This window comes from Lynx rufus, unplaced genomic scaffold (genome assembly GCF_022079265.1).
Source record: "Lynx rufus isolate CCGP_SWC_20201006 ecotype Redwood Valley unplaced genomic scaffold, mLynRuf1.p SCAF_8, whole genome shotgun sequence".
Lineage (NCBI taxonomy): Eukaryota > Metazoa > Chordata > Mammalia > Carnivora > Felidae > Lynx > Lynx rufus.
The window spans coordinates 135,326,998-135,349,569 of record NW_025814896.1 but is presented as its reverse complement, the minus strand read 5'-3'; the positions used below and the strand labels follow the sequence as shown (position 1 = coordinate 135,349,569).

Here is a 22,572-nt window from a genome sequence, read left to right as displayed (position 1 = left end):
AAGAACATTAGAACACATGGCTGTAGGCTTCCTACCTCTAGCCACCCCCCTCCCCCAATCTCCGGGCTCCGTGTCCGTGCACGACCTCAGGCCCTCTGTGAGGGGCTGCCCTGTACGTGTGGTTCTGCCTGCACGGAGACTTAGTCATTGCTGTTCCCCTCACCTGCAGTGCCTTTCCCTGCACTTCAGCTAATTACTACTCATATTCAACTTCTGTTCATGCCTTGGAGAACATTTTTTCGTGCTCTCTGCTGCATGAAAGATTACTGTTCTGCTCTACCCGTACCGTGGAGGGTCCTCTCAGTTACCTTGGGCCCAGTTTTGCCTGTATCCTGCAGTGATGTGATTTATATCTGTCCCCCTCACCACGTCATAAACTTCACAAGGCAGGGCCCTCATCTGATCCTGCGGACCCCTGTGGCTGCAACTCCTCACACACATTCTAACACGTAATAAATGCTGATAAATATTTGTAGAAGGAAGGATGAAGGACAATAGAGTTTAGGCTGATCTGCAGGCGTATTGGTTTCCACTGCGCGTAACAGATGCCCACAGACACGGTGGCCTTAAGCAGCACACAGTCACCATCTCCAGCTTCCTCGGGAGTCTGGTGTGCTCCCACTGGTTCCCTGCTCATGGTGCCACAGGGCTGAGAGCACGGGGTCGGCTGGCTTTATCCTTGCATGGAGGCTAATGACGAAAAACCTGCTCTCCCGCTAGCTGTCAGCCTGGGGACAAAGGCTGAGTCATGTCCTTGCTGGGCGACCCCATCTACAGGCCCTCACAGGCTTCCCCCTCTCTCTGACTTCAGGGAGAACCTTCATGAAAGCCTTTACAGAGATGACCCGGTCAAGTCAGCCTACCTAGATAATCTCCGTTTGGATGAACTCCAAGCCAACTGGTCAGGAATCTGATGATGGAGATGATTCGTGATCATCACCTTCATAGGTTCTGCCGGCAGTGGGGGGAAGGCATTGGATGGTCATGCAGGGGTCCTGGGGTCATCATGGAAGTCCACTGGCGACCAGGTGGAACAGAACCACTGCTCTCCTGGGAAGATTGTTGGTCGCCATAAGAGACCCTGGAGCCCTCAGAGCTCTGCCCCATGCCGGCTGGAGATGCTGAGTCTTGGTTCCCAAGCAGATAAGACTGTAAGAACAGTGATGCCCACTTCAGGAGTTGCCATGAAAAACGAAATGACATCCTGCACATAAGTCCCTGGGACACAGAAAGTGTTCACTGAGAGATAACCATCGCTTCTGGGATTCTCAAGTATGTTTTGCTTCTGGGAACAATGGCCACGGTATTTGAAACCCAGATCTTTCCCAGAATACCTAGAACATATGGTCTCCAAAATTAGAGAATCACCATCCAATAAGCAATATATTTCTGGGGGAAAAAAAATTCCCTTGGAAACAAGAAGCTAAGGGGATTGCTTTTTTTTTTTTTTTTTTTTCAACATACAATTCAAATTCAGGCCTGGCAGCTACCCATTTTATTAAGTCTACTTTCCTTAATAAAAGAGTTTCAAGCCTTATTTGAGAGAATTGTGTAATGTCCTAAGTTTTGAGTAACATACACTGAGGGTGTGACTATGCAGGCAAAAGGGACCTGCCTGCTTCTATCTTGTTTTCACACAAGTTATCTCCTCCAAAATCAAAGTCAGTATCATTTCCCATTTAAAATGACCCCAACATTCCTCGCAGTTACTTCTGATGTTTCAAATTCCCTTTCTTGCCGATGAGGACTTTCTTTTCAACCTAACTTATTTGGATTTCCTTTTCTCCATTACAATGTGGGAACTTCCTGCCGTGCTGATGAGATCACTTCCTGCTGGCTCAGCACACCGCCCAGCCTTCCGGACACTGGCCACAGGAAACCTGTAATTAAGACTGATTGTTGGAGATAATACAGAGCCTTGGGAAACGTCAGCAAAGGCCCGGAGAATTGGAGAGGGAAATTACCTTGTAGCACCATTCACTTATACCCAGTTATCCCACTGAAACCCCTGTATGGACTTGCTGCCTCTCTCTCCCCCTCCATCCGCCCTCCTTGCTGACCACTGAGCTACGATGGTATCTGAATCCTGGATGTGAGTTCCCGCGATCCTCGCTTGCTCCGTGGTGGTAGTCTGGGCTTAGAAGGAGGAACTGATGTGGCGGTTGGAACCTTGCCCCTAACCCCTAGCATTGATACTGTTGGCTGAGATCTGTGTCCTCCCTCCTTGGGCTTGTGTTTCTGCACCTTCATAACGGGCAGCCCTGTTTGTGCCAAACACACCTCCCATCACTGCTGTTCATGTAACCAGGTGTTGGGTGGTGCTTTCTCTGCATTTGAAATCTGGTGAAAATCAGCCTAAACTCTGAATCTGGAGTAAGAGCTCAAAGCCTTCCTGGATTCCTCTCCGTCCCTCTGCGCCCAGTGCCCTGTGCTCAAACATTCTGCTTAGCCTTCTGCATTCAATCCAATCACCTCTGCCATTTTAATTTAGCAACTGATGAAAGATCTGGGGGCAATTTGGAGGTAGCATATAGCACATGCATATTCTGCCATTTGCTCAAATGCACCCCCTTCCTCCTAGGCTTCCTGCCGAAGGATCCCGTAGGGAGGGTCTCCCAGCCGGGGCTCCTCCTGTGATAAGAAGGCAGCCCAAGTGAGATACTCTCCTTCTTATGGTGGTCAGATCTAGTAAGTTATCGGAGCCTTTGGAAGCACTTTGATCATTATGACGCCATTAATAAATGTCAGGTATAATTAGGATTTTTTTTTTTTTTTTAAGCATCATGGGGCATGAAAACTTTTGCAAGGACATCTGAATGGAATCAGCAGAAAATCTTGACGGTCCTGCCTCAAGGCAGAAATAAACCCTTTACATTAAATGTGTGTCTTTTGACTAAAGACACTAGACATTGCAGATATGTTCCTTAAATAAGGTCAGTGACCTTGCAAAAGCAAAAGTCTAACTATAAGAACGTCTAGGCCAAGCATGGTTTGGTTAATGGCAACACAACTGAGTTGAAAAATAAAACCACTATCAAACTAAAAAGCTTCTGCACAGCTAAAGAAATCATCAGCATAATGAAAAGGCAACCTACGGAGTGGGAGAAAATATTTGCAAACCATCTATCTAAATAAGGGCTTACTATGCAAAATATAAGGAACTCGTTCAACTCAAGAGCAAAACATAAAAATAAAGAATAAACAAATGGATCAAACAATGGGCAAAGGATCTGAATAGACATTTTTCCAAAGAAGACATACAAATGGCCATGAAAGGTACATGAGGTACAAAGGTACACGAAAAGGTGCTCAACATCAGTGATCATCAGGCAAGTGCAAATCAAACCCATAATGACCTATCATCTCACACCTGTTAGAACTGCTGACATCAAAAAGACAAAAGACATGTGTTGGGGAGGATGTGGAGAAAAGGGAACCCTCATGAACTGTTGGTGGGTATGTGCATTGGTGCAGCCACCGTGGAAAACAGTACAGATGTTCCTTAAGGAAATAAAACTAGAACTACCGAAGGACCCAGCAATTCCACTCCTGAGTATCCGCCCAAAGGAAGCGAAATCATGATCTCAAAGAAATCTCTGCACACTCGTGTTCAGTGTGACATTATTTACAATAGCCAAGACGTGGAAACAACCTGTCCATCCACAGATGAATGAATAAAGAAAACTGTATGTATGAATTTTATCCAGTCATAAAAAGAAGGAAATCCTGCCCTTGTGGCAACACAGATGGACCTTGAGGGCATCATACTAAGTCAAGTAAGTCAGGCAGGAAAAGGTAAGTACTGGGGTGGGGAGGATGGGGAGATGTTGGTCAGAATACACATCTCCAGCTGTAAGCTGAACGAGCTCTGGGGATCTAATGTGCAGCATGGTGACTCTAATTAGCCAGACTGTGATATATACTGGGAAGCTATTAAGGGAGCAGATTTTAAATGCTGTCACCACACCCTCACAAATGATAGTTACGTGAGGGGATGGAGGTTTAACTATATTGTGTAATCATTTCACAACGTATATGTGTATCAAACCATCATGTTGCATTCCTTAAACTTACAAATGTTACGTCAGTAATATACCGATAAAGCTGGAGAAAAGGGAAAAAATGAAAAAGAAAATCAAGCATAGGTTTGATTACTTCTTCCCTTCTATTCTATTAATATTATTTTTAAAAGGATCCAATAAACACTGAATCAGTGACTACTCAAAATGTTTCACTATTCTTTTTCTAACGTTTTATGAAATATTCCATGTGAACAAAACGATATAGACGTAGAAGAGAATATAAATGACAAGGTATCCACCAGCCAGCCACAGGAACAAATTATTACCAATATAGTTGAAGCCTACCTTGTACCAATTCTTCCCCTACCTTCTATCCCATCTTCCCCAGAGGCAATCACTCAGGGGTATCCACTACGTTGAATTGAACTTTAATCATTTCAGTGACCTGAGTGGTTTTATTTTCCCTTCAGATGCACATATTCCCAAGTGACATTTCCAGATCAGAGAAGTTTCTAACCACTGTCCTGAGGCACACTGATATGCATGGAATGGGTCAGAAATCATCAAGTGTCTCGGCCTCCTTGGGCTGCAATAATAAAATATCGTAGACCGAGTGGCTAAGACAACAGAAGTTTCTTTTCCCACAGTGCTAGAGTCCAGAAGTTCAAGATCAAGGAGTCAACAGAACTGGGTTCTGGTGAGGCCTCACTCCTTGGTTTACAGATGGTGGCCTTCTCCCTGTGTCCTCACATGTTCTTTACTGTGGGTGTGACTCTTCCTCTTCTTATAAGGACACCAGTCCTATTGGATTAGGGCTGCATTTGATAAATGTACAGACTATGACCGTATTTAATCATAACTATTTTGTTAAAGACACTATCTCCAAATACAGTCCCATTGGGGTTTAGAGATTTAGCACATGGGATCTGGGGGAGGACACAATTCAGTCCATAACACCAAGTAACTGATCATCTCTGCTCTCTATAATCTTACTGATGTATAAACAAACATGAATCAATGACAGAAATCACTCCCCTGGGTACTACAAGATTTCTACTTACCTAGAACACTCAACCATTCTCTATTGCCTATTCTTGGCCATTTCTTGCAATATCCAAGACTCAGAATTTCTTTGAGCAGCTTCTTCTATTTTTTACACTGTGTTAGGATCTTAAAATCGGACAATATTTTGGGGTCTGAACTTGGTTTCTCCCCCATTATAACTCCATACTCTTTCCTTTCCTCGTAATCATTCACAGGGATGGAGTACATGAGGGAGAAAAGAGGGACGCTTTTCTCATTTTTTAAAAAAGTTTATTTATTTATTTATTTTGAGAGAGAGAGAAAAATAGAGAGACAGAAAGTGTGGGAGGGGGAGAGAGGGAGAGGGAGAGGGAGGGAGGGAGGGAGGGAGAGAGGGAGAGGGAGAGGGAGAGGGAGAGGGAGAGGGAGAGGGAGAGAGGGAGAGAGGGAGAGAGGGAGAGAGAGAGAGAGGAAGACAGAGAGAGAGACCTAAGCAGGCTCTGCACTGTCAGCATGGAGCCTATGTGGGACTCAAACTCATGAACCATGAGATCATGACCTGAGCTGAAATCACAAGTCAGATGCTTAACCGACTGAGCCACCCAGGTGCCCCAACACTCATCTCATTTAAAGTCTCAATCTATTTGGTGTACATCTCTCTAGCAGAATCTCTGCAACGTGAAACTTCCCAATCCATGTGGATCCAATGTTCCTACTGGTGAGAAAAGCCAGCCCAACTGAACTTTCTCCCAAGTTAGCCCACGCTTACTTTCTGACCTTGGTATCAACGGTCTGAGCCCCTCAAAATATGAAGGCCAATCACAGCACCACCTGTTTTGGGCAACTGCCCCGCAGTCCTCCCAACAGCAATTCCACCAGCTGCTGACAGCTCACAGCTAAGTCACTCTCTAGGAATTGCCCCAATTGCCTGCAATTCAAGACAGCCATCTCCACAAAGTCATTTCCCCTTCCATGTGGACAGCCTGCACCTGGTGACTGGTCAAGGCAAGGCATGTGAAGGCCCAGCCTCCTTGCCTCCAGGCAGAACAATAGCATCCAGAGCTCCCTGTGGATTCAGCTGAGGCCTTTGTGTTGACTGCATCTCAGTTAAACTCTTCCATTTGTTCAATTTTATTAGTTTTACTCTCCACAGATATTGATCCCAAGGATACACCCCTGATCGACTTCCTGCCCTAAATTTGTATCTCAGAGTCCGCTTTCCCAAGAATCTGATTTATGGCAGCCGGTGTCAGACCTGGTCTGAGAAGACTGACCCTAAAGAGGGATTCTGGAACTGGATGACCTCCTAGCTGTCAGTGAAGACCCCATCACTGAGGACCAGTAAAGGAAGTATGAAGAGCCCAGGGCATGTTAAAGTACAGCAGTTAAAGTTTCACAGTTATGAACCAGGAAGGGATGTACTGAACTGGGAGTCCCATACCACATGAATTTGAGAAATTCAAGTATGGGTCTAGTAATTGTAAGGAAAACGGTCTTTAATGGCGATGGTTGAATGTTACTGATACTTTGGGGTAGAAAATTGGAGACTTAAGTCCATAAGTTAATATTCAGTGTAGCAGGTTCCAAAGAAGGTTGAATTCTCAACTTCAGCAAGGCTATTTATCTCTGTTTGGGAAGGTGGAACCAGATGTGTGGGGCGCTCACACCTAGATGGATGCCCTTGAGAACTGCAGATCCTTTGCAGAAGTGACACTCGCTCCTTCCTGGTAAAATCAAGTGGCTTCCATCACATAAGACAACAGGCATCCAATCTCGCTTCTGTCCCACCCTTGCCCCCTGCTTAAGATCTATCCCACTAATGTCCCTAGCCACCAGATCATTAATTAGGTTTAAGTCCCAGCATACATGGCTGGAGAGGTGCTGGGCATACAGACACAGGAAAGGGACTATACTCTAAAACAGCCACAAGACTTCAGCAAGATATATCAGCAAGAGCTAAAAGAACATGCGTGAGACTTGATCTTGAAGGTGTAGAATCAAGGTCAGGCAAAACATAATGGAGGATAAGAAGAGGCTCTTCTATGACCGAGGATTTCACATGCTGGCAAGGACCATAAGAGATGGTGCTAATATGCTGTAACACACTACAATGGCACCTGAGACCTGTGAGAAAGCAACAGCCTACATTAAGTGAAGTGGAAATCTCAGAATTTCTCTAGAAGCATGGAAGAAGGGATCAAAATCTCAGAGAACTGAGACTGTTAGAGTTGATATACTATAGAAGCCACTTGATTTTAACAGGGACTAGTGAAATCTCACCAATTAGGTATGGCAGGAGGGCTTGGAGACCCTCTGTTTGCCAACGCAAGGAGGTGTGCCCCAGTGAATGGTGCATCAGGTTCATGCTCTCTACAGATCATGACGAACTGTAGGAAATGCTGACACTGAATGGTGTTCCCTGATATCAGTATGACGTTAGGATCCCAGAATATCAAAAGTTAGGTGACAATGTTTAACCATTAGGGAAAAAAAAAAGTAAGTGCAGTTATTGCAATGGATGGCAAAGTCAGAGTGGCATCCAGGGAACCTCATCTACCAAGAGCTATGGAGATGAGAAAAGAACAAGCCATCCCCAAGGGCAAGAGAGATGGCAGCCAGCGAGTCAGGAGGGGGATAAACAGAGTTAGGGATCTATGGTCCTGTCTTGTCCACAAGAGGACAAAAGCATTTGTTAATATAGAAAATTAAATACAGTTATAATTACTAGGGTAGCCGCTAAAAGAATGCAGATAAGAAAGGAAAAAGAAACATAAACAAAACATGGACTAAAATCCAAATATATCGGTAATTTCATTTAATTAAATGAACTAAGTGGTTCAGCTAAAAGATAAAAATTGTCATAGTCTGAATAAGAAAATAAAATCCAAATATACTCAGTTCATATAAAACATTTCTAAGATAAAATGATAAAACTGTCAAAAGTAGGGGCACCTGGTTGGCTCAGGCAGTGAGCATGCTACTCTCCTAAATCTCACGGTAGTGAGTTCAAGCCCCACATTAGGCATGAAACCTACTTAAAGTAAATAAATAAAAATTATCAAAAGTAAAAAGAAAGAACACCCTATACTATGTAAACACTAACCAAAAGAAATCTGATATAACTACATTATACATATTTTCAGGCAAAACTCACTAATAAAAAGGGTAAATGCATAATAACATAATGCTCCAATTGTCTAGAGGACTAAAAAGTTACAAATTTGTATGCAATTAATAACATAACCTCAAAACACATAAAATGAAAAAATCTAGAACAATGATAAACATAAAAACCTACCACCACTCCAGAAATGTTGACACAACTCTTATTAATTAGTGATTTAAAGAGACAAAACAAAACAAAAACAGTAGAGATACAGAGATACACACAACTTGATAACATACTTGGCTTCTAAAGACAGAACGTTATTCCCCAAACTGCAGAATTCATCATCCTTTGAAGCATACCAGAAACAGCTATAAAAATTAACCACACATTGGGTCACAAAACAATGATTCATTTTTAGAGAAATGAATTTATAGAAAGTATGTCCTCTGATGGCCACGCGATTATACTAGAAGTAAAAAAATAAACAAAGAAGATAATTTGACAAAACATACATGTTTGGAAATTAAGAATTACATGTCTAGATAACCCATTAACCTAAGGGAAAATCAGAAAATAAGTTTAAATAATAAAATACAAAAATACTACCTACCTATCAAAACTCAGGAGATGTTTTTAAATACATATGTTAGAAAAGAAATTTTTTTTTCAATATACGAAATTTATTGTCAAATTGGTTTCCATACAACACCCAGTGCTCATCCCAAAAGGTGCCCTCCTCAACACCCATCACCCACCCTCCCCTCCCTCCCACCCCCCATCAACCCTCAGTTTGTTCTGTTTTTAAGAGTCTCTTATGCTTTGGCTCTCTCCCACTCTAACCTCTTTTTTTTTTCCTTCTCCTCCCCCATGGGTTTCTGTTAAGTTTCTCAGGATCCACATAACAGTGAAAACATATGGTATCTGTCTTTCTCTGTAGGACTTATTTCACTTAGCATAACCCTCTCCATTTCCATCCACGTTGCTACAAAGGGCCATATTTCATTCATTCTCATTGCCACGTAGTACTCCATTGTGTATATAAACCACAATTTCTCTATCCATTCATCAGTTGATGGACATTTAGGCTCTTCCCATAATTTGGCTATTGTTGAGAGTGCTGCTATAAACATTGGGGTACAAGTGCCCCTATGCATCAGTAGTCCTGTATCCCTTGGGTAAATTCCTAGCAGTGCTATTGCTGGGTCACAGGGTAGGTCTATTTTTAATTTTTTGAGGAACCTCCACACTGTTTTCCAGAGTGGCTGCACCAATTTGCATTCCCACCAACAGTGCAAGAGGGTTCCCGTTTCTCCACATCCTCTCCAGCATCTATAGTCTCCTGATTTGCTCATTTTGGCCACTCTGACTGGCATGAGGTGATATCTGAGTGTGGTTTTGATTTGTATTTTCCTGATGAGGAGCGACGTTGAGCATCTTTTCATGTGCCTGTTGGCCATCTGAATGTCTTCTTTAGAGAAGTGTCTATTCATGTTTTCTGCCCATTTCTTCACTGGGTTATTTGTTTTTTGGGTGTGGAGTTTGGTGAGCTCTTTATAGATTTTGGATACTAGCCCTTTGTCCGATATGTCATTGGCAAATATCTTTTCCCATTCCGTTGGTTGCCTTTTAGTTTTGTTGGTTGTTTCCTTTGCTGTGCAGAAGCTTTTTATCTTCATAAGGTCCCAGTAGTTCATTTTTGCTTTTGGGGATGTGTCACGTAAGAAATTGCTGCGGCTGAGGTCAGAGAGGTCTTTTCCTGCTTTCTCCTCTAGGGTTTTGATGGTTTCCTGTCTCACATTCAGGTCCTTTATCCATTTTGAGTTTATTTTTGTGAATGGTGTGAGAAAGTAGTCTAGTTTCAAACTTCTGCATGTTGCTGTCCAGTTCTCCCAGCACCATTTGTTAAAGAGACTGTCTTTTTTCCATTGGATATTCTTTCCTGCTTTTGTCAAAGATTAGTTGGCCATATGTTTGTGGGTCTAGTTCTGGGGTTTCTATTCTATTCCATTGGTCTATGTGTCTGTTTTTGTGCCAATACCATGCTGTCTTGATAATTACAGCTTTGTAGTAGAGGCTAAAGTCTGGGATTGTGATGCCTCCTGCTTTGGTCTTCTTCTTCAAAATTACTTTGGCTATTCGGGGTCTTTTGTGGTTCCATATGAATTTTAGGGTTGCTTGTTCTAGTTTCGAGAAGAATGCTGGTGCAATTTTGATTGGGATTGCATTGAATGTGTAGATAGCTTTGGGTAGTATTGACATTTTCACAATATTTATTCTTCCAATCCATGAGCATGGAATTTTTTTCCATTTCTTTATACCTTCATAACCTTTCTATAGTTTTCAGCATACAGATCTTTTACATCTTTGGTTAGATTTATCCCTAGGTATTTTATGCTTCTTGGTGCAATTGTGAATGGGATCAGTTTCTTTATTTGTCTTTCTGTTGCTTCATTATTAGTGTATAAGAATGCAACTGATTTCTGTACATTGATAGAAAAGAAATTTTTAAAAAAAACCCTGAGGATTAATGAGCTAGACATCCATGTCAATACACTTGATCTTAGCCAAAAGGCCCAGAAGCAATAAGGCATCCATGTCAATAATCTAGATTGACACAGGAATCAATAAAGTTTTGTTTTTTTTAAAGGCACACAAACACAATAAGGGCACCTGGGTGGCTCAGTCGGTTAAGCGTCCGACTTTGGCTCAGGTCACGATCTCACAGTTCACGAGTTCAAGCCCCACATCAGGCTTTGTGCTGACAGCTTGGAGCCTGAAGTCTGCTTCAGATTCTGTGTCTCACTCTCTCTCTGCCCCTGCTCATTCCCTGTCTTCTCTCTCTCTCTCAAATATAAACATAAAAAATTAAAAAAAAAAAATAAAGCCACACAATAAAGAAGGTCAAAAACCAAAAAGTTGATTCTTGAAAGAAACTAAGAAGATCCATAAATGTATGGCACAACCGTTCGAGAAAGAAGAGGGAAAAAGAAGAAAAGAAAGGACAAGAGCCAAAATGAAAATGCAAGTGATTTTGCCACTTTATGCCAATATCAAAAATTTAGATGAAATTGAGTAAACTCCTAGAAAAAAAAACATAATTTACTAGAAGTGACGCAATTCATGTAAATGGATCAATAACAAAACCTTTCCCTCATAAAGAATATTCCAGGCCCAGACGGTTTCAATAGCAAATTCAACCATTCTCTCCCAAAGTCTTCCAGAGAATGGGGGGGGGGGGAGACAGTATCCTCCACAAATTAGAGGTTAGAAGAACCTTAATACCAAAAGTCAATGAGAAATTATAAAACAATCTGATGTTTAAACATAAATGCAATCATCCTGGAAAAAATGCCGGCATTCCAAATCGAGCAGTATATAAAGGAATTGATACATTATGAGTAACCGGGCTTAATACCTGGAATTCAAGACTCATTAGAAATTCCATTAATATAACTCACCACTTTAACAGATTAATGGAGAAACTCCACATGATCTTAATGAATGGATAAAAACAATCTGATGAAATTCAATAGTAATTCATGATAAACATTAATCTACACAAAGGGGATTATGAAGAGAACACCTTAACCTAATAATGAGCATCAGTCAAAACACTACAAAAATCCTAGTACCTGTAGTAAAACAATGAAAGCTTTTCCTCTGAAGTTGTCAACAGGATGGAATGAAGATTCCCATTCTCACTATCTGCTTTCAACACAGCAGCTGTGCTTAGAAGAAGGGTATCCATATGGGGAAAAAATGGAAAAAAAAACTTCTAATGGAGAAAAAATTGCACTGGATGTCTCCTTTCCATCCTGCACAAAAATCAAGTCTATGTGTATTATAACCCTAATTGTGGAAGGCAAAATTACCAAGGTTTCAGAAGATAATATGAAGTGATATCTTCATCCCTTGAAAATATCTTCATGGTTTTAGGGTAGGAAAAGATTTCTTACATAAGAGATGCAAACAAATACATTAAAAAAAACAACAGCTAATCATAGAGAGAAAAAAATAAACAGATTTTTCAAGAACTAGCATGCATGCCTCTGTCCCAGCTCTAACACAGCTCCTTCTAGAAGCTTTCTCCGGCTCCTCCAAGCATTATGATGCTTGCTGATTTGGTCCAAACTCCGGGAAAAGCCCTTATAATGTTGGAATACTGTATTACAGCTTTCACACCTGTCAGTTAAGCCAGACTTTGGGTTCCCTCGTGGCAGGAAACCTGTCTTATCCAAGTCTATACTCGGAAGCACAGCAAAGTGTGTGGCACACTGAAGACGCACAGCGAATGTATGGTGAACGGGTGTAGACGGAGGAGTGCAGGTATTGACGATGCTGCATTCACCTGTGCACCAAGCAAAGCACTATTAAGAGCCTGGGGGGGCTCTGCAAGCACTTGCAATAAAAGGACCCTTTCAAATGCCCTTCCCGGAGATACTGAAGACACCGTGTGTGTAAAATCTACACAGAGAATGTGAACAGGGCTCGGTACTTGCTCACCAAGCCTTTGAGTTGGGATGCTTCTAACGACGACACAAACCCAGCTTATGGAAAAATGTGTTTTTGTGTTCAAGTCCTCTGGGTTTTCACGGAAGTGGTTTGGCTGGGTACACAGTGTGTGCGTTCGAACTGCTGGAGCTCGCTAGATTGCTGTGTTTAATTGGGCAACAGCTGGCGATAATTTTCTGTGTATGGAGGGAGGGATTCAGTGACTGCTTCACTTTGCATTGTGTTTCATTATCTTTGTTTCTGCCCTTTCAGCTCTTGTAACGGGCCGGAAAGGAGTAGGGGCAGAGGACTGAGAACCACAAATGAGGCAGAATCTTGTCATCCGCAAGCCGGGTGACGTATGATGTTCCTGCAGGAAAGGTCTTTGTCGGGAAGTCCACTGACTCCCGAACGCTCAGCCCCCCCCAGGTACCTAGAGATCACCGGATTCAATGTCATCCTTTGGCAGCCTTTGAAACAGGTGAAGGGACCTCCCGGAAATCACCCAGCAATGCTAGCAGCTGAGCAGGGACGAAAGTCTCTCCCTTCACCCCCAGCCTTCTTCCTCAAACACCCCCTCCACCTCTGCCATCCTTGGCCAAGCGATGGAACGTCTGGAAAACGGCAGTCCTGGCCAAGGGTGGTGTTCTAACCACGAAGTCCTCTGGCTCCGCCCAGTGACTCTGGCGGCCACAGCAGAGGTCTGGAAACAAAACAGAATGCAAAAATCCCCACGCACATAAGTGATCCTTTCCCCCTGAGAATCAATTAGTCAATGTTGTAAAGCATTTACACAAATGCTGTGTTATTACCGGGTGATGGTAGGGCATGTGCTGGCTGAGTGTGTTAATGGGAACGCTCACAGTCCGGAGACTGCTTGTCAATCCACAAGATGCCCAAGAGAAAAGCAGTTCAGGGTTGAAGTCGTTAGAGGAGGAACAGTAGCAGTTCATCATTAGAGGGTAATGGGACTCAATTTACCCCAAAGGCTCCATTCATCCCGGCAGCCAGGAACCTGGTGCCAGGCAAGTAAACTTGGCCCTGGCTCCCTCAGCTACTCCCTTTATTCTTGTGTATTATCTGCAATTTGATGTCACTTCACATGATTCACGGAAACAGGCAAGGGATATATATATATATATATATATATATATATATATATATATATATGGATAATAAATCAGCAAAGAGACTGAAAGGCAATGAAAATAGATGGCATATCAAAATTTTAGAGCAACAACTCTCCACTGGTTTCTGCTGGGCACAGGATGTGTCCTGCCTCGTGGCCCCTGAACTGCCATTTCCACCCGGGCCCTAGAGCATTCTCTGGGTCCTGGTGACAGGCGAGGGGACAAGGAGTCCCAGCAGCAGGAGGCAGGTGTGACAGGAGACCCCAGTGCCCTGCCCGTCTTCCCCTCCAGCTGCCAGCAAGCAGGAGAGCAGCACAACCACACAGATGACGGGGGCTCCATACCCCTGTGGCCCGCTGCTCTGCTCAGACACCAGGCGAAGGCAGGTTAACCACAGCAAACATCTCAAGCCGCGGCTGCTCTGGGGAAGGAGGATGACCCTGGGCAGAGGTAAGGGGGGGACAGTAAAGAAAGCTCGGGGGGCCTGGTTACCAAAGAAAAGTCACAAGCTGTGGATTGAAGGAGATTAGCCTTTAGGTGGAAGGAAGTCAGGGAATGATACAACAACCTGGAGGGAATGTGTGGTAGCAAAATAAACTTACACTTCCTTTAACGAGGGATATGGTATTTATGTCCTCAGACAAAAAGAAAAATCCAGAATATAGGGCAAAACATGGCCAGAAAAAACTTACTTTTGAGCAATTGATATAAATATATATATATCCCTATATATATATCCATAAATATATATATAAATATAAAAGTATATATATATATATATATTTTTTTTTTATATATTTATGGATAGTGTGAATCTTCAACTGCACTCTTTCCCTTTTTGCTTTGGTTGCCGGGTAAAGTCCACGTTTTAACTTGCAACCCAACTTCACGAAAGTCAGGAGGATTTTATAGCAAAAAGTCCCATGGCAAACTACCCCTCTGGTTTCTTCATACCATTTTATCTCTCTTTTCACACTGACTTTTAAAAGTCCACCTATGTATTGCCGTGTTATCACACCATAGTATTGTAAGCCATATCAAAAAAATTTTCGGAACAAGGCAGAACAGAAATAGAGACATGGATGCTGGCAGCATTTCAAAATTAAAAAAAGCAACAACCAATGAAATGAACAAGCCTGGAACCCACACACGGGGCCAGGGAAGGACCATGGCGTGAGGCCCCCCTGTAGTGAGGGGTTCTAGTCCCCTGAGTGGCCAACCTCACAGTGCTGACACGGGGCTGACTGTGTCCCCTCCCTGGAGCCCAGTTGTGCCAAGTGTGAAAATGGAAGGGCTTATTGACATCACTGATAACAATCCCCAGCAAATGTAATAATCGATGATTTGACATTTGTGCAGCTTGTGTGCACCGCCCCGGGGGGAGGCTGGAGTGTGTGGCCAGAGCCACCCTACCATTGAGATGCTGCTCGAGGAAGGAGGTGCTGGAGACTGACTGAAGGGTAAGTAGAGGTTGCAAGGGCTTTATTATTCCAATGAGGTAAGAGTTGGCTTGGGAGTTGGCACTGAAAAGTGGAGAGATAGGAATTTGAGCTTCCGCTTTATTGAACTCACAAGATCCACGGGAGAAACAGCAAAACTCTCCCTGCAGGACGGAGAGCTGGCTAAAGGCATGCTGTTCAAACCTCGGGGTTTGGGAGAAGCATGGCTGGGGAGAGGAGTCGCACCCCTCACGGTGCCTCACACACAATGGCCACCCTCTGAGATATCCCAAATGGAAGCCCAGGGCAGCCATCACGCGTCCTCATAACCACGACATGATCACAGCTCTGGGGACACAGTCAGAATGGGTGTCTTGGGGGTGGGTGGAGCCTGCGTCATAGGGAGCGGGGATGTGCAATTACGTTCCGTTTGGAGAACCCAAAAGTGTGCCGCAGAATAACGTTCACCATGGCGACGTGGTACAATTATGTGTTTTGATATTTTCTAATAACATGGTGAGATGGATGGAGCTTATTTGCTCCTTTGGGGCCTAGAAGACCCACAAGGCAGACAGAGGAGATTACCATCTTATCCGTGGCTCTTGGTGGACACATCGAAGATCTACATTGATTCATAATAAATTGAACCAAATAAAAGTTTGGCTAAACTTGACCTCACTGCCACGTTAGGCCAGGAAATCTGGGATTTCTGCAAATAGGCTGAGCAAGGCCAGATAAAGATCAGTATTTCTAACCTCAGAATCCATGACCACTTTATCAATAAATGGTGGGTGGTGCCACCCCTGGATTACTGCGCTCCGACCCTTAGCATAGCACACCTCTTATCCTACTCGAGACCAGCTTGTCCTGTAAGGGGGCCAACCCAACCCAGGATCCTGTGTGACCCACAGAGGGATCTGAGAAAAGAGGGACGAGCACCCGTGTCTTGGGACGCGTAGCATTTCAGAAAGACAACAGCACGTGAAGATACTGGAAGCAATGGGAAGCACAGGGACATGCAAGATGGCGGCACCCGCCCTGTGTGCAGTGGGCGTGACGGTGTATGCCAGGTGCCTGGTGCCCAGGGAGTGCCCACCACACGCTCCTCTCCTGTGCTGCCCCTTCCCAGACTCCGGAGAGTCTGAGCCCCTGTGGGCCCTCGCCTGCCCAGGCCTCTTCTGACACGGCTCCCCCCAGGGAGCCCCCAGGTCCCTCGGGTGTTTAGTCTGGGTGATAAACGGGAGGGCGGGCCTGGGGGAGGGGACGAGCTGGGACGAGGTGTGCCGTGAGATGTCACCTTGTCAATACTCAGAAAGTAGCACCCTTTCAAAGGCCATAAATGTTCCTCAGTGATAAACAGTGTTGGGAGAATAATGACACATCGGGGTAATAATGACACTTCCTCCACTAAAGTGTTTAAGGTTACTAGATGGTATTAAAGCCGCCTGCACGGGCCCCAAAGGGAACTCATTCCCTGCCCAGAGACAGACCATGGGCACAGAAAAGCTTAGTTTTTCTGATGCCCTTTCAGGGCTGGGCCTGACTTGTTATCCCTTCCGGGTGGTGGATGGAGAGGGTGCGGGGAACACTCGGGCCCAGGCTCCTGGTGGCACGCGGGCTGGCTTGCCCAGTGGGTAGGGGCACAGTCAGAGGAGGCCAGCAGGGGGGTTCTTTGGCCCAGGTCAGTAGTGCAGGACAAGGCCAAAGAGATAACGGGAAGAAGAGCAGTGGGGGATCGGCAGAGACGGTTTGGGGGAATTCTGATGTAGGACAGAAACCACTGTGATTCCGGCGAATGGGTTCATTCATTGCACTGGAGACTCAGCAAAAGTCTGGAACCCTGCAGGGTGAGACACGGGGAGACGAGGCAGGCCAGCGCGGCAGTGTGTTCCTGGAGATCATGGCTCCTTTGGAAGACTCAGGACAGAATTCCTGGACCTTACGCCAGGGCTGCCTAAGCAAAACCAGTCAAACTTCATTAGTCCGCTACTCTGAAAAAAACGAGTACAGAGGTGGTTGCTTAGTTGATTCACACGAGCACCATAAAATCTGCAGTAGATAAAGCTTTTTTTTTTTTTTTCCTTACTGCTGGATCATTTCTGCATTTCTTCTACATTTGCCCATGATTTTCAAGGGTGGGACCAGGTTCAAGTCCAGCATAGAACTTGGTATTAAAAGCACATGTGACCCGGGCCACCTCCAGCTGCTCATTCCACAAACCCACCAAAAGACCCCAGGAGTGTCTCCTTAGGAAATCAGTGGGCCAGGACAGGTGAGGCATTGTTCTGTCCTGATTTTAAAAGTTTGTGCTTCATGAAGGCTTTCTTGCCTCCCAAAGAGCTCCAAGACGGCGGATTAAATAAAATATATGTTTTGTAGCAAAGATTCTACTTTCCAAAGTTTTGGAAACTTGGACTATTTCCTGCTAAATTAGAGATATGTTGAATCCGGTAGAGTGTGGGATAACAGGGTGTAAGTGACCTGGTAAAATAATTTAATACATTTCCGATACCCAAGAAAGATAAAAAAAATTCTCAAACCATTGCCTGAGATCTGTTGGAACCGATATTACTGACAGTCACAAGGTATTTATACTAACTATTCAGGAATCTTTTCTTTGGCTGTATTTTATTTTCCATTCCCTGCAGTGATGAGCAGATATTGATTATGATAAAATGGTCCACACACATAACCCCAGTTTTTTAAAGTTTTTGGCAAATGTCAAAGCAAAGAAGAACATGAACGGTTCTGTAAGAAATGTATTCCTATTGTTATTTTCACACACTTTTAGTTATTAAAAAAAAAACCAATTGGCCTTCTTGAGTTACTGTAGTTCTGAACTTACGAATTTTTCTAATCCTGTTAAGAAGTTTTAAATGGAAATACGTCAATATACATTTCCATATGCATGTAGGACTCTGTGTTAATTAAATCATCCATTCAATAAACAAATACTGGCAACAAATACTGGGTGCCTCCCATGGGCAGGCACCGTGCTGGGTGCTAAGATGACTGTCCTTGCCAGACATGACAGAGGGTGCTGTTTCCAAGGAAGGATAATAAACTTGGAATTGAACAATTTGCGTGGCTGAGGCCACATGATTCAAGCGTAGTAAGCCTCAGTTTTCTGGATGTTTTTCAGCTACGGTGGAGCAAAGCTGAAGAAAGATGACAGTAATTACAGACGGTGTCACGAAGACAGGAGTTAGCATGGCCACCAGGGTTTCGTCGTCCCCCGTGCGGATCCTGGTGTAGCGGCCTTCCCCGAGACAGTTGTGACATTTAGTTAGCAGCACTGGAAGGTCATAACGTAACAAGCTTTCCCAGAGTCGACCACACTTTTTTTTTTATTAAAAACTGACCTTTATCTGTAGGACTTTATAACCCTGAGAAACAAAAAATCACATTAGCCCTTTCCTCAAGAGATCTAAAAGTACATGCTTCTGATCTTTGTATGTCTTTTCGTTTCCATCTAAAACAGAGCAAAATGAAAATTTTACGAAGAAATGAACTGAGAAGTTGCCGAGTGACTAGCAGATGTGAAGAAGAAATAATCCCTGGGTGAGATTCTGAACGTCTGAATGTCTGAACGTCTGAACGGAGGTGGCCGCTCCGGGAGTGAAAATCACCTGGGCAGACCCGGAGAGAACGTCAGAAGCAGGGTCATCCGTGTTCGTCACACGTTGGGAGCAGAAAAGAGGAAGACTGAGGGCCTCAGCGGTGCAGCTGGGGGTTCATGGCAGGGAGGAACATGAGAGGGAGTGGGGGAACTGTCACAGGCAGGAAGATCGTGTCTTTGGTGTTTGAAATTAATTTTCAAGACCAGGTGCCCTGTACCTCATTCTTTTGGGCATTTCCCCCCAAGGTACTTCCAATGCACACGTCCAGCTGTAAGGATCTGGGTGCACATCACATGACAATCCCTCAAACATTTTATTTTACTTGAAAAACTTGCCTGAATCTAGAATATTCTTTTCTTTAAAAAAAATAAATAAATGTTTATTCTTGAGAGAGAGAGAGAGAGAGAGAGTGAGTGTGTGAGCAGGGGGAGGGGCAGAGAGAGAGGGAGACAATCCGAAGCAGGCTCCGGGCTCTCAACGGTGAGCACAGAGCCTGACGTGCAGCTCCAACTCACAAACCGCGAGACCATGACCTGAGCTGAAGTCGGATGCTTAAACTACTGAGCCACCCACGTGCCTGGAATCTAGTATATTCTATATACAGTTGTGTAACTGTGTGTGTGTATATATATCTTAACTTCAAATTCATGCCATTGTATTTCCCCCAAATTAAAGTAAAATCAACTCTTAATCAAGTTGTGCAGCACATGTCTGTAGTTGTAAGTGCCTCCCAGGGATGATGTGTGCTGTTCCCTCGGAAGAAGAGTGCAGACAACTGGAGAGGTGATGCCCATTCGTGTGGGAAAGAAGGCTATAGGGAGAGCCGCTGATCCATGTGCAAAGGGAAGAGACCAGAACGCTGGGGAAGGGGAGAGCGACCAGGCCACAGACTATGGGGATCAACCTGGAAGGCTCAGGGAGAGGCCGGCTGCCCAAGAGCTGCTGGATGGGAGGGGAAGGACCAGTGATGGTACAAAAGGTTGACACGATCCAGAAGAATGAGGACGGATGCTCTAGACCGTGTCGCCCCCAAATTCATGTTGAAAGCCCAACCCCCAATTAGGGGGGTTAGGATGGTTAGGATGGTTAGGAGGCATCTGGAGGCAGGGCCTTAGGGAGGCGGTTAAGCCATGAGGGTGGAGCTCCCACGATGCCCTTCGTGCCGCCAGAAGTAGAGAACCAGAGACCTTGCTTCCTCTCTCTCCTTGCCACGTGAGGAAAGAGTGTGAAGGCAACAGTGTGCAAACACTGTGCCAACAGTGCAAACAGTGTGCACACCACAAAGAGAGCCTCCAACAGAAATCAGGCCCGTCATCACCTTGATCAAGGACTTCCAGCCTCCAGCGCTGCGAGGAGCCCCCCAGCCTGCAGGATTTTGTTACAGTGGCACGAGCAGATGAAGAAAGGATCTGGCAGTGGGGGTCACCGTCGACAGAGTGGACAAGGGCTGGGTGGGAGGCAATGGAGCAAATCCACGTGATTCGTTTGAGACATTTGCTTTCGAGTTCAGGGGGAGTGGGAGCAAGGCGGGGGTGGGGGGCACAAGCGGGGGCACCTGCAGCATCAGGCAGAGCACCTCTGAAAGCTGGTGAGTTCAGGAAGCCATGGAGGCCGGAGGGGCCCAGCACCAGGCTGACAAGTCCCCATGCCCTTCGACCAGCTCTGAGGTCCTGGTCTGGGCCCCTCAGACCTTCTGGGAGCACAGAAGGACCCTCGGAGCAGAGGTGCCCCCTCGTTGAGCATTGAGCATGTTCTGAATCTCCACATTGAAGCCTCCCAGCAAGCCCACAGGGGAGGTACGGATACGACCCCTTGTTTCCAAAAGAGGGAGCTGGGGATTAGCAAGATTCAGAAATTCGACCGGGTTCCAGGTCAACAGAGACAAAGTACTGAAACCCAGTTTGCTCAGAGACTCTAACCTCCAGTTAACATTTTCTGTGTTCTCAGTTCTCATGCCCCTGGAAGGACCCCATGCTGGCCTCAGGGACCCAGTTGTGTTTAATTGGGGCCACAGAGCTACAGAGCTGTGCCTCTGAGGCCAGACCCATCTACTGAGACATGTGTCTGGAGGTCTGCAGAGGTGTCCTTCTGTCCTGTGGATTTGTGTCACTCCAAATCGGCGATAGTACAGTGCAAGAAACCCACCAAATTGGGGCTCACTCACTGGCTTACAAACATGTTTTGGCCAGTGCTGTATTTTATTTGAATAGTTAACGTGAATGTTTCTAGGCAGGATACGTGCCCTCTCCTTCCATCTCGGCCATCTTGATCCCCCAACCCGCACCCCAGAAGCTTCCCCTCCATTCCTGCTACCCTCTGTGCACTGAAGGCATTTGAGTTGACGGCCCCTGATTAAATTGGTGCTGATCTATTCACAATCATTTTATTACATACTTAATACAATTCAAAAGAAGATCTTCCAGATCAAAAGACCCCCTCGCTCAGGTAAAGGACTGTGATCACATGTATAAGACACAGGTTTTCCCAAGAATATTTTGCAAAAGTCTGGTCAGCAGAAATGCTTGGTGGTTTTCTCTATAACACACATAAACCACAAGTAGGATAGCTGCTTCTCAGCTGATGCTAAAACAAACACAATACTCCCCCCAAATGAACTGGGGTAAGTAAAATTTTAGAATGTCACCGAAGATGTGTTTCATAATAGGTAGAAACAGAACAGAACAACAGAATGGCCTCATTGTTCAGACTAATTTTTTTTTAAGTTTTTATTTAAATTCCGGTTAGTGAAACACACAGTGGAGTATCAGTTTCAGGTATACAATATTGTGATTTTACACTTCCATCCATCATCCGGTGCTCTTTATGGCAAGTGGGCTCCCTAATCCCCGCACCCGTGTAGCCCATCCCCACCCCTCCCCTCTCTGGTAACCATCAGATTGTTCTCTATAGTTAAGAGTCTGTTTCTTGGTCTGCCTCTCTCTCTTTTTTCCCTTTACTCATTTGTTTCTTAAATTCCACGTGTGAGTGAAATTATATGGTATTTGTCTTTCTCTGACTTTTTTTGCTTAACATAATACACTCTGGTTCCATCCACATCATTGCAAATGGCAAGATTTCATTCTTCTTTATGGCTGAGTAATATTCCATCGTATATAGATACCATATCTTCTTTACCCATTCATCAATTGATGGGTGCTTGGGCTTTTTCCATAATTTGGCTATTGTAAATAATCCTGCTATAAACATTGGGGTACATATGATCTATTTGAATTAGTATTTTGGTATTCTTTGGGTAAATACCCAGTAGTGTAATTGCTGGATTATAGGATAGTTCTATTTTTAACTTTTTGAGGAAACTCCACACTTTTTGCCAAAGTGGCTGCACCAGTTTGCATTCCCACAAAGGCTGCAAGAGGGTTCCCCTTTCTCCACATCCTTGCCAACACCTGCTGTTTCTTGTGTTGTTGATTTTAGCCATTCTAACAGGTGTAGAGTGATATCTCCTTGTAGTTGTGATTTGCATTTCCCTGATGATGAGTGATGCTGAGCACCTTTTCATATATGTTAGGCGTCTGTATGTCTTCTTTGACAACATGGAATGCTTGGGGCATCTGGGTGGCTCAGTCGGTTGAGCACTGAGTCTTGATTTTGGCTGAGATCATGATCTCATGGTTGTGAGATTGAGCCCTGCTCTCGGGGCGGGGGGGGGGGGGGCTCCACACTGGACATGAAACCGGCTTAAGATTCTCTCTCTCTCTCTCTCTCTCTCTCAAATAA

General features: G+C 44.5%; 1 pseudogene; it reads right to left on the bottom strand.

Annotated features, from left to right (window-relative positions):
- Nucleotides 1–10,587: 10,587 nt before the first annotated feature.
- On the bottom strand, nt 10,588–10,738 carry LOC124504505 (uncharacterized; annotated as a pseudogene).
- Between the last annotated feature and the right edge of the window lie 11,834 nt (nt 10,739–22,572).